The sequence below is a fragment of the Coenobita brevimanus genome, chromosome 101, assembly GCF_032717465.1.
Source record: "Coenobita brevimanus isolate Jiangsu-jjx chromosome 101, ASM3271746v2, whole genome shotgun sequence".
NCBI lineage: Eukaryota > Metazoa > Arthropoda > Malacostraca > Decapoda > Coenobitidae > Coenobita > Coenobita brevimanus.
This window is the reverse complement of record NC_137054.1, coordinates 57,585,395-57,599,209: the sequence shown is the minus strand read 5'-3', so window position 1 is coordinate 57,599,209 and position 13,815 is coordinate 57,585,395. Positions and strand designations below refer to the sequence as shown.

The 13,815-nt window shown below is 42.9% G+C and overlaps 1 pseudogene; it reads right to left on the bottom strand.

Annotated features, from left to right (window-relative positions):
* LOC145415045 (glutamate [NMDA] receptor subunit 1-like) overlaps positions 1-13,815 on the bottom strand; it is a 349,695-nt pseudogene that overhangs the window by 36,374 nt on the left and 299,506 nt on the right.

The window sequence follows — 13,815 nt, the reverse complement described above, 5'->3', positions numbered from 1 at the left end:
ACTTTTATCAACTTCTACAAACACCACTCACCCTGCATGAACTGTTCTTCAGATTCATGCAACGCTCAACTCATGGGTCTTTGTTATCATTGTGGCTCACCACACCAGGAACAGTACTGCTTTGAAAATTTAAGCAGTCTAACAAGAATGAACTAGCAGCTGATCAAGTTAATCTTACTGATGTCATCCCAACTTATGTCAACATAGGGTATCCATATGGGAGTGAGTCTACTGTACAGCTTCAATTTGAGACATAGCCCCATGGCCTAAAGGTCCTATGGCTTCCACTGATATGCAAGATGTCAAGCCTAAATCTCAGGATGTGCTCCATTTAACACAAGCTGAAAGATTTTTGGATACTCCAACAAACTCTGTTACTGTCCCTAGTGAATCGCACGAAATGATCCCATTTTCACAGAAGGGAGAAGTACGATTCTTCAAGAAGCAAGAAGGTCTACCCATGTTTCAAAATCTAACATTTATAGGACTGTAACTTAACTCTACTCTGGGCTATATTCTTAAGTTCTTGCCTATTGTGATATTTTCTAAGGAGGGAGGTATATAACATTACCACTACATTATTAACATACTGTACAATACAAACTTTTACTATTTTTGTACTTATATATCCTATCTTACCAGATAATGGAATACTAGTGAGGTACAACAATTTCTGTAAATGTATGGTAGCTACTGCTGGTTTACTGATGTAACAATTATCAGCAGACACCCTTGGTAAAATGCAACTTATCATGCCTCAGTCTGTCTTGAACCTCATCTCATCAGCTGGAGTCATGGCATTACCTACAGTCTTCTCTGTAACACTAACCTTGATGTTCCTGATGGATCATTGCCAGTAACCTGGGCAATTATTGCAGTCCTCCTGTCCTTTACCCAGATTTTCTCTACTTCTCTAGCAATTTTCACTGTTTTAGCACCTGGAAAGGTTCTGACCTTCCTCTTACCCCTGTGGAGCTTTCCTATGTGAAACTTGTACCCACAAACCAGAGAATCACCAATCAGGAATGTCTGGGTTCCCTTGGCATTCACCAGACAGAAGGTGCTCATGTTTACTTTGTTATCTTTCATAGCCTTCACTGGCTGTTGCTTGTTCCCCCCTCCCACTTTGCACTCTTATCATTCAGATTCTCTCCTGTCTCTACCGGCGTTGGGTTGTGGCACATTCATTTGTTCACAATGCAAGGGCACTGAATCAGTCTGAGATGCTCAACCCATTTTTAAGTTTCTTGAGCTGGTTGTGCACCTTTCTGTGTACAGTTTCATGGCTTTCAAACCGCTTATCATCTTCAACTGGAACCAGTACCATGTTCTCACTGATACTGATATCTTGTTCAGAACCTGCTACCTAGCCTCCTACTATAGCGGTGGGTGGAGATCTGACCTTTTTCAGGGTTTGGCTTACAGTCTTCAGACTTATGATTTCATCTTTTAGTCTGTCAATCTCCTTCTGACCTTCTTCAACTTCCTTTCTTATGCAGCTAATTTCTTTCTCATAGTTTTTTAGTATCTCCTTTACCTCTCTTGCATCTTTTGTATGCTTTTTCCCATGCTCACAAAAGAGGCAGATGATGTCATTGTCGATTTTGGCATATGTTCCTTCTTTGAAGTCAATCCACCACTATTCTTTTTTGCATCAACAGCAAGTAGGTTTCAGTTTCTCGATACCAGTTGTTTAACTACTTCTATAGTGTTTAGTTCTAACTTTTCAAGGTGTTGGTACTGATTTGCTAAAATTTCAGAAAAACCATGTGACCAATAACTAATTCATATGGAGAGGGAGAGTGTAGGTCAGATATTTGTGTTTAAGATGATGTTTGTTCTAAGATAATTATTGGAAAAACACAAAGAAGGGAAAGAAGCAGTATGTTGTTTTCATAGCTCTAGAGAAAGCATATGACAGAGAAAATAGAGAAGGAATGTGGAGGGTGCTAAAAAATATATGGAGTAGATAGGAAATTAGTGGTAGGTGGGGGCGCTCACAATCCATTCACTCAATGATAGTGCAGCTCTGAGTGTCTGTCCTTTCCTCTCTTCCTTCCTTCCTCTTCTCTTTCTTCCCTTCATTCTTTCCTCTTCCTTCTGCCTACAGATGACTTTACACTCCTTCTTCTGCCTTTCCTTCCTTCACTCTTTCCTCTTCCTTCTACCTATGGGTGACTCTACACTGAGTGACAAGCCAAATGGTTTCCTGTACACCAGGAAACCATTTACCACACTGGGTGGTAACCACATAACCAACTTACGGCACCTGGTGGTTTAGTGGGTAATGAACTCCTGCGGTCACACCCCTCACCCCCCCTACCACCACACCCACACACCACCCGCCACCGACCTGCACCCTCACCTCCCACCCTGACCCCCTACCACCCCCCACCACCTCACCTCAAACCCCCACTGCCCCCAAGTTCCCCCACCATCTCCCCAATACCTCCCACTGCCCCCTGCCACCCCTAACCCCCACTCTCCCACCACCCCTACCCTCCCCACCCCATCCCCATCCCCTACACCCCCCACAACCCCCAATCCCCCCAACCACTTCCCCACCACCCCTAACTCCCCGCACCATCCACCACCCACCAACCCCTACTGCACACTCTCTACCCCCACCACCCCCAACCCCCCACCCTCCTCAACCCCACACCCCCACACCTCCAAACCCTCCTCAACCCCACACTCCCACACCTCCAAACCCTCCACACACCCCAAACAACACCATCCCTCCATCCCTCACTGCCACCCCCACCCTTCTCCCCCCACCCCCCCTTCCCACCCCCCTTTCAACCCCAACCCATCACCCCCACCCCCACCCCCACCATCCCCAAGCACCCTGTCCCAATCTCCACCCCACCCCACAACCCCCACAAATCCCCCACCATATCGCATCTGCCGATTATGTCCGTCTTGAGCGTGCGTCAAAACTTTCCGATGCCCGTCTTTTAGGAGTTAAGGTGCTCCAATCGGATTGAGCCTGTGTAGGTTTATATCCAAGGGGTGGCTGGGGTTTACTGCTCATGCAATGCCATTCAGGGATGAGAAAGGTTGGTCACTCATCTTAAATGTCAGGACCAACTTGTCTCGCCCCAGGCTCCTATGTTCCTCAGGAAGCGGCACAGGATTGCCTGATGGATGGATGGATGGATGGAGATAGGAAATTACTGAATGTTACAAGTATGAATGCCTGAGCAAGGGAGTCAGTGTGTTTGAAGAGTGAATGAAATGAGTTCTCCGTGATTTGGATTCTGGACTGAAACAGGGCTGTTATGTCAGCACACTTTCAGTCTACGATCATTTCATTTAAAAAGGCCCCAACATACTTGCATGCATCAGCCTTCGCCACCTAATGGCAGTTCTCCATGCTGTTCGATCTCTGGCAGCCTCCCTATCCAGTCCCTTATCCCTGAGGTCACACTGTGGCCTCATCCCAGGTCTTTTTTGGTCTGCCTCTCACAACTCCACCTACAATGTTCACACTTCTCATTTTCTGCACCCACTTATCCTCTCCACATGCCCAATCATCTCAATCTACCTCTCCTCATCAAAACACCAATACACTCCAGTCCCATCCTTCCTCTTAACTCTTCCATCATAAACCAAGTTCCTCCAGGCCTAGCATTCAAGGACACACCACTTAATCACTGTCATTTCTGTATGTTTGAGCCTGTGAATATCCACTTCCTCTACTGCCCAGGTCTCACTACGATACAGCATTACACTCCTAATACATGCTGCACACAATGATCCCTTAGCACGGAGGGAGAGCCCTCTCAATGTCAGGAGAGGCAACAGCTCCCTGAACTTCTTCCAACCACTCCTCACTCTACCAACAAGCCAGCCCCAGCTCCATCTCCAGCACATATCATGTCTCCCAAGCAGCAAAACTCTTCCACGCACTCAAGAGATTCACCAGCAAAACCAATCCTTTCTTGCCTGACAATCTCCACATGTTCTCCTAGACACACCACACCCATGAAATCAGCATTATCTCAGAGTCTACCTCTGATATGCACCCACGGATCACAAACACTGCACAATATGGAATAACTTCCCACACCCTTGTGGATGCATTTGAAAAAAAGGAAAAAACATTTATCATATAAATGGGTTCAATGGGGATAAATTTCAAGCCAAGGATCACCGAACCATCAAAGTCTAAAAACATGTTTCAGACTACTTAAATTGGTAGTTATTTCATTTTAACACATTTCACTTCCTTCTTATCACCAAAATTAAGTTTAAAAATTAGTTTTCAACTAACCAAAATTGGTAGTTACTTCACTTGCTGCTTGAACTCCATCACACTACTGTCCCATCACTGACACTGGCTGAATTCAAAGGCCATCTTGGAATGAACAAATGACTGCAGGTTTGCATGTCAGTGATTTTATAAGCAAAAATATCTCCTAACTTTTAAGTCATCATACAGTAAACTCTCAATTTTCCGTCATTGTAATAACCGGCTCGATGAAATATTTTTGCTCGGTAGAATTTGGCAGTATCTTAGGAAGCAACTGGTAGTCCTTTGCAATACAGTGCAGTCTCGTTATTTATATATATATATATATATATATATATATATATATATTTTAATGCGAGGAAGAAGGAACCAAAGGCCATGAACCCGCAGTAACAGTTCCCTCCAAGAGAAAAACAAAATACAATAGAGAGCCAAATTCAAGATCCGATCATTTTGAGTTGCCTGGACACACTGCATTTGAAAGACTGGAGATCATAGGCAGCAGGAAATACAGACAGAGGGAGACAGTTCCAGAGCTGACCTGTTGCATAAATGAAAGACTGGGAGTAATGGTTAACTCTTGCATTAGAGAGTTGGACAGAAAAGGGATGAGAGTCTGCTGCCAGACGGGTGCTACGCGCCCGTTGTAGAGGTGGAGGAATGCAAGCAGACAGTTCAGAGGAGCAGTGACCATTAAAGTAGCGATAGAAAAGAGATAAAGATGCAACAGTGTGGCGAAGAGACAGAGGTTGAAGAGTCAGTAAGAGGAGGAGAGTTAATGAGACGAAAAGCCTTTGACTCCACCCTATTGAGAAGAGCTGTATGTGGGGAGCCTCCCCACACATGAGAGTTGTACTCCACACAGGGGCGGATAAAACCCCTGTATAGAGTCAACAATTGTGCAGGGGTAAAGAAAGAGCGGAGTCGGCTTAGCACACCCAATCTCTTGGAAGCAGATTTTACAAGAGATGTAATATGATCTTTCCATGATAAGTCCCGAGTAAATGAAACCCCAAGCATGTTCAAGGATGATGCAGGATTAAGCTGAATATTATTAAACATTAGTGGGTATACATGTGGAAGATTTTGTCGGGTTGATAGGTGTAAGAACTGAGTCTTAGATGCATTAAAGACAACCATATTATTTTTACCCCAGTCAGAGATATGAGCCAAGTCAGACATTAGGTGTGCCATAGCCTCATCCCTTGTTTCTTGAAGTAACTGTTGAGATGGGCGTTGTGGGAACTGAATGGAAAGGTGAAGGGTGGAGTCATCAGCGTATGAGTGGATAGGGTTAGATGTACAGCTTAGAAGATCATTGATGAATAAAAGGAAGAGAGTTGGTGATAGGACAGAGCCCTGAGGAACACCACTGTTGACAGATCTAGGAGAAGAACGATGGCCGTCTACAACAGCGGCTATAGAATGACCAGAAAGGAAGCTAGCGATGAAGGCACAGATAGAAGGATAGAAACCGTAGGAGGGCAGTTTGGAAATTAAAGATTTATGCCAGACTCGATCGAAAGCCTTTGAGATGTCAAGTGCAATGGCAAAGCTTTCGCCAAAGTCCCGAAAGGAGGATGACCAGGAGTCTGAAAGGTAGGTGAGAAGATCGCCAGTGGAGCGTCCCTGACGGAACCCATACTGACGATCGGAAAGAAGTTTGTGATAGGAAAGATGCCTTAAAATTTTTCTATTAAGAATTGACTCGAAAACTTTTGAAATACAGGACGTTAAAGCAATTGGACAATAGTTGGAGGGTTGGGAGTGGTCACCCTTCTTTGGGACTGGCTGAATGAGATCAAACTTCCAGCAAGAAGGAAAGGTACAAGTTGACAGACAAAGGCGAAAGAGTTTGCCTAGGCAGGGTGTAAGCACAGAAGCACAGTTCTTGAGAACAACAGGAGGGACCCCATCAGGCCCATATGCCTTGTTAGTACTGAGGCCAGTGATGGCAGAAAATACATCAACTGAAGAAATTTTAATGTCAGCCATGAGGAAGTCAGAGGGGGGAAGTGATGGAGGAACAGCACCGGAATCGTCTAAGGTGGAATTGGAGGAGAAAGTCTGTGCGAAGAGATCTGCTTTATCAGTAGAAGAAATAGCTACAGAACCATCAGAGTAGAAAAGAGGAGGGAAGGATGATGAGGTAAAGTTGTTAGAAAGATTTTTGGCAAGGTGCCAGAAGGAGCGGGAAGAATTCGAGTTGGAGAGTTGAAAGCATTTAGTATGGATGAAATTATTTTTAGTAGAGTGAAGAACAGACTTAGCACGATTCCGGGCAGAAACATAAAGATGATGTGATTCAGGGGTGGGTTGGCTCCGGTACCTTTTGTAGGCCTTCTCCTTGTTGCGGACAGCACTAGAACAAGCGTGATTAAACCAAGGCTTTCTTGCATTAGTCAAAGGATATGAGAAACGAATGTATGCTTCCATGCCCGAGAGAATAACCTCCGTAATGCGCAAGGCACACTCAGATGGCTCACAGCCATGGAAGCAATAATCATTCCAGGGAAAATCAAAGAAGTACTGCCTGAGGGCCTCCCAGTCCGCGGCTCCAAAATGCCACAGATGACGTTTCCCTGGAGGGTCCACAGGCCGTACCAGGGTGATAGGACAGGTTAAGGTAATAAGGTTGTGATCGGAGGAGCCCAACGGAGAGAAAAGATTAACAGAGTAAGCAGAAGGATTAGTTGTGAGGAAGAGGTCAAGTATGTTGGAGCTCTCTCCAAGGCGGTCAGGGATACGGGTAGGGTGCTGTACAAGCTGCTCTAGGTCATTAAGGATAGAAAAGATGTAGGCTTGTTCACCAGGTGGATCTGTGAAAGGAGAGGAGAGCCAAAGGTGGTGGTGAACATTGAAATCTCCAAGAATGGAGATTTCAGAGAAAGGAGAAATGGACAGAATGTGTTCCATCGTAGAAGTAAGATAGTCGAAGAATTTTTGATAGTCAGTAGATTTAGGGGATAAGTAAACAGCACAGATATATTTAGTCAGAGAATGACAGGAAAGCTGAAGCCAGAGTGTGGAGAATTCAGAAGAATCAAGTTCAGGAACACGAGACCAAGATAAGTCATTGTGTATGTATACACAACAGCCACCTTTGGCTTTGAAATGAGTATAGAGAAAGTAGGAGGATACAGAAAAGGGTTTGCTGTCAGTTGCCTCAGACAGCTGAGTCTCCGTTAGAAAAAGAAGGTGAGGTTTAGAGGAGGAGAGGTGGTGCTCAACAGAGCGAAAGTTAGATGAAAGGCAGCGAATGTTGCAGAAATGAAGAAGAACAGAGTCAGACAGTGGTTCCAGGCACCTCGAGTCGTCACCGGGAGAGGGGCAGATGGCGGGGGCATTTATGGTCCCCCCCCCTGAGGACTCCGAGGCTTGGTGATGAGACGCCATTTTTGGTAATTTTGAATAGGAAGTGTAGTGTGTACTGTGCATGTAGTTTGGTGAAGATAGTTAGATAGTTAGATAGTTACTGGAGAGCATGCTGGCCTACTCTCTGTGTAACTGAGACACTGAAAAAGTTCAGCAAAGGGGGATGGTCAGGAACTAGTCCTGAGGGCTGATGAAATGGGAGCTCCAGCACTCCCTGTCATCAGCTTTCCATCCACCTCAGGAGTACTGCCCTGCTCTACTGGTGCTACAGTCTACTCCTCACACACCTTGTTATGTCATAAATCGCTACAATGATAATTAAAGAGTTATACCCCATCTCTGTACAACATTAAAATATTAACTGCGATTTTGCTACAATGATGTTTTCAATGGTCACCTCTGAGAATCTCATGTGGATGTGGTGATGCATGCATGCCAGAATGGCTACCCCAGTGTTTACACTGGATGTGATCATTGCCTTTAGTTCATATTCTGAGCATGAAAGGCCACTGAAACACTACTGTTATTGCCAAATAACAGTGCAAGCACTTAACAAATAGTACAGTATGCAATAGTAAGTGAAGTGATACTTTTCTGTGTGTGAAGTACAGAAACTTATGACATGGATATTGTGTCAATCTTAAATAACCATCATCTCCTTTTTGGACCTACTCTTGCATGAAAAGCCACTGAAACACTGTTGTTACAGCCAAATAACAGTGCAAGCACTTAACAAATAGTGCAGTGTGTAGTATCACGTAATGTGACACTTTTTTGTGTGTGACATACTGAAACTTGTGACTTGGAAGCCATGTCAATCTTTCATAAGCATCATCCTCTTTTTGAGCCTCTGCACATCCAACTGAGCAAAGGTGCCCGCCCAGTGTTTACACCTTTTGTTTTATTTTGTGCATGAAAGACCACTGAAACACCAATCACCAAATAACAGCACAGGTACTTAACATATAATGCAGTTCGTGATAGTAAGTAGAGTCATACTGTATCTTTTTGTGTGGAGTGGTTGTCCAGACCATCCAACTGTCCCCCATCCTGAGGGAGGGGGGGCCTTGGTAATGACTCATACCAGCATAGGACAAACTTCAGGTGGGTGGCAGAGGTTTTTTAGGTCATTTTAGGCTTTGTGATTGAGGCCAACCTCCCTAACCCCACTGAACCCATGTTAAATAGAACTCATTATGCAATATATCTTTATGCAATAGGCCTTTATGCAACAGGGCTTGATGCAACCCTGTTGTATAATGAGGCTGCACTGTATATGTATAGTATATAGACAGGTAGATACTGGTAGACAGATAGATAGGTAGACTGATAAAGATAGATATGTAGATTGATAGACACAGACAGATAAAATATAGATAAACAGACAGACAAATAGATAGAGACTGATCGATACAGACACACACAAACAGCGGTTTACAGCATATGTAAATATATGTGTATGCACAACAAAGAAGGTTGCTGGTTCTATGAAAACAGTGATAAGAAACAGGGAAATGAGCATGGAAGTGAAAAAGTTACTACATGACAGTATTGTGATACCAACTCTAACGTATGGAAGTGAAGCTTGGACCTTGTTCAAGGGACACAAGTCAAGAGTGACAGCAGTGGAAATTAGTTATTTGAGAGGAGCATGTGGAGTCACATGGAGAGAAAGACTAACAAATAAGAATGTGAAGGAGCATTTTGGTGTGAATGTGGATGTGATAGGAAGCATTAGGAGAAACACACTGAGGCAGTCTGGACATGTTGAGAGGATGGAGAGTTAGAGACTGATGAGGAGAGTGTATGTAAGTGAGGTGGAGAGGGAGAGAGGGAGGGAGAGGCCAAGGATGAGATGGAGGGATGGAGTGAAGAGGTATATGAGGGAGGGGGGCGTGAGCTAGGAGCAGGGCAGTGAAATGGCGGGGGACAGGGCGAAGTGGAGGCGATTTATTTGTGGCCACTCTGTATGGGATTAAGGCATCTGGCAATAGATAAATAGATAGACATATCATCCATACTGATAAGAGCTGACCTGCCAGAAATTTGACACTGTATGTAGAAAATCTGACTCTCACCCTACCTTTTTATATGTTACTGTATTTAATTCCTGAGTTTTTGAGATATTTTCAGGTAATTATAAAATTACAAGCAAAATTAATTAGCTTCTGACATGGACTTCTGTAAACTTTCATAAAACTTCGGCAGGTTTTAAAAAGATATTTAACATCTGAGAACCAGTGACAGACATGTTAAACATTACAGCTCATTGCAGTGAATGACCATGTGAAAATAATACCACCAATACTATTACAGTAATTTTCCCAATATCTGATGTAATACAGTCAAAGGCATGTCGAGGAAGTGGTTTTGTCCGGATACTGGGCCCCTGCCTCCTGGACTGGTACTCATGGATCCTAACCCAGCCTAACTCTGAGAGCCACCCAAATAACTCCCTACCGGATGCGCATAGCACCTATTTAAGACCCTATTCACACAAATAAGGGACATAAAGCATGAAATAAATGAAAAGGAACCAGAGAATGAGGAATCAGAAGTGAGTATGGAAAATATTTAGCAGTGTACAGGGTACTTACAGCACGTTCGTGGCCGCCTCCTCTAAGGCTCTGGCAGTGGTGAAAATGCTCTTGAAGCACTTACAGTAAGCCAGTGTTGTGCTGCACTTAATTCTTTGCACTGTGAGTTATAATTGTTTCACACTGCACATTCTGTTCTTAATTGCATCATGCCAGTTTCAACTGCCAGTTTGCACTCCATACTTATTCCTTTGCACTCTACATTCTAATTTCTTAACACTGCACAATACTATAAATTCCCATGTGGTCTAGTGGTGAGGTATTGCAGTTTATTCACTGTTCATTCATAAAAACAAGCACGTGTGGTATCCATTGTGATGAACATCTACTCACGATGGTAGTTAGGCGGTAACTGGGGAGGGGAGGGATGGCAGGGGGCCAGCGGCTGTGCGAAAACACAGCCGTTCAGCACCATGTGGCGAAAACACAGCCGTTCAGCACCATGTGCCAAGCTCAAATTATGGGTGGGAAAAAAATCCGGATTTTTTTGTTCGTTTTTTGGTCATTTTTGGGTGCCGAAGGTCCAGGCCCAAAAGGTCCGGGTAGTGGGCATCCGGATAATAAAGGGATTACTTTTCATCCATAGTACTGATGAAAACTGTGTGTAAGGGTGGGGGTTACAATCTACTGTATGTACAGTAGAGCTGCTCCTCTATTTACAAACTTCATCAATTTCAAGAATTGGCTCATATTTCAAAAAGTCTGTAAGACAAAATCCACTAATGCCAAAAGCCAAATACAGTACGGTACATAACTTCAATTGGGGAACAAAGACAGAAACAATAATCCAATGTTGTACCAAATGTTTCACATAATTGCAATCACTAATACCACTGTCATGAAGTCTTGATACATACTGTATACAGCATTTTGTAGATGTCACTGAAAAAAATATGACAATAAACAATTCTCAAAAAAGTTCATATCCCCAAAGTTTGTAAGTCAAAAGTCTGAAAGTAGAGGAACAACTGTACACGTGTGTAGATTATTGAACCAGGAAGCTTATCATCAATTCATACATTAAGTCAGAAGCAAGAATGAACATTCATAATATATGCTAGATGTTGGATAAGCTCACCCAGCTTTAACTGCAGCAATGGCTGCCTCCGCAGTTGGGTAATTGTTACCCTCCATGGTTCTGTACATGTTACTCAGCTCCACCTGCCGCCTGAAGTACATATCCACCGAAGATCCTTTCACTGTTGCATAAGTGAAGTTTTCCATGGGGTTACGTAACTGAGAAGAAAAGAAAGTAAAGAAGTAAAATGAATAACACAGCATTTATGTTGGTGTAAATAGTTCCTATGCTCCTGATAAAGGGGAAGTATATTACTGAATGATGTGTGGATGGATGATAGAGTTCCTTTACACAGCATGCCTCTTCTTCTAGTTCTTGTTGCAACCCTGCCATATCTGGACATGAACCCAATGGGCAGGAAACTGGCCACTTCAACCTGGTGCTCCCAGAGATCTTTTGTTGAAATTGTGTTGAAGGATCACCTCTTTTGTGAAAAAGGTACAGTTATGGACAGATGAAAATATAACAACAAGTTCTGCCTCACTGTGGCTGACTGCTCACTGCACTGGCAAACAATAAATGAGGCACAAATATTCACTTTGGGTTCAGTCAGGTGCAGGTCAAAGCAAATCTTGAAGTGCCTGTCTACATGACTATAACTAATATGTGTTATTAAACCTATTGTATAATGATGATGGTGGTAATAGTAGTAATAGTAATAATAATAATAATAATAATAGTAATAATAATAATAATAACTGAAGTAATAATAATAATAATAAAAATAATAATACACTAATGATAATAATAAATAATAATAATAATAATAATAATAATAATAATAATAATAATAATCTATCTATCTACTGCCAGATGCCTTAATCCCATAAGGGGTGGCCACAAACAAATCACCTCCATGTCGCCCTGTCCCTTGCCATTTCATTGCTCTGCTCCCAGCTCACACCTGTCTCTCTCATATACAGTACCTCTCCACTCCATCTCATCCTTGGCCTCCCCCTCCCTCTCCCCCCCCCTCTACCTCACTACTCACATACACTCTCCTCATCAGTCTCTCACTCTCCATCCTCTCCACATGGCCAAAAATAATAATAATAATAATAATAATAATAATACAGTAATAATAATAATAATAATAATAATAATAATAATAATAATAACTATGATAATTATAATAATCATAACAATAACATTTAACTATCGGCCTATCTGTTTTATAGCCAGATGCCTTAATCCCAGATGGAGTGACCACAACCAAATTGCTTCCATGTCACCCTGTCATCTACCATCACGCTGCCCTCTCTCTAAATCACCCCCCCCCAATATCTCATCTCATCTCCTTGGCCTCTGCCTCCCCTTCCCCCCCCCCCTTCTCTATCACATTCACATACACTCTCCTAGTCAGTCTGTCGTTCTCCATTCTCTCCATATGGTCAAGTATATAAGGAGCTTGGAAGTAAGACTACCTATCAGCCAAGAGCCAAAAAAGCCAATTAATGAAATTAAAGTTGTGCAACTTGTGTTTAACCATAACTCAAGACTCAATCAAAATACTTTCAAGACAGCTGACATAGAGTACTGTTTGGTACAGCACTATAATTCATGATGTGATATTGAAGCACAAGCTAGTAACTGAGAGTGCATTTTTTTTTTTTTTTTCTTCCAAGGGGATACATTTGACATGTCAGTACCTGCAACAGAATTTATTTATTTTTCTTGATTTTTGTTTCATTGGTGATAAAAGTTTATTTCTGCCCCTTGTAAAATTTCAATATACTGTAACTACGTTCAAAAGTTATGGTGCAAGATTACTGTGTGCACACTATAACTGCTTTCTATGGCAAAAACAGGATGTTACTTACAGTAATGGAGCATAATAATAAACCTTTAGCTCAAGCATGTGCACACACACACACACACACACACACACACACACACACACACACACACACACACACACACATTGGTGGATAAGATTCACAGTTTAATTGTGTGTTCTCTGGAAGCAGGAAAAGTGCATCGGGAATGGAAGAGGGCCAATGTGGTACCAGTTCATAAGGGAGGGAACAAGGAAGAATCCCTGAATTATAGACCAGTGTCACTGACCAGTATGGTTGCAAAATTATGCGGGAGAATCCTGAAAGAAGGATGGATAAAATATCTGGAGGAGATGAACATTTTGGCTGAAAGTCAGGATTCAGAAGTGGAAGGTCGTGTGTTGCCAATTTGTTGAGCTTCAACTCAAGAGCGATTGACGTGCTACAGGAGAGAGACAGTTGGGTGGACTGAGTTTATTTAGATTTGGGGAAAGCCTTTGACAAGGTACCCCACAAGCAACTAACGTGAAAATTGGAGCACATAGGAGGACTGAAGGGAAACCTCCTGGAGTGGATGAACGACTTCCTGAGAGACAGACAAACGAGGATAGTAGTAAAAGACAGGATGTCTGGATGGAGGGAAGTAACAAGCGGAGTCCCACAGGGCTCGATGTTAGTGCCCATAAAGTTCCTGATTTACATAAATGATATGGTAGATGGAATGAACAGTTATCA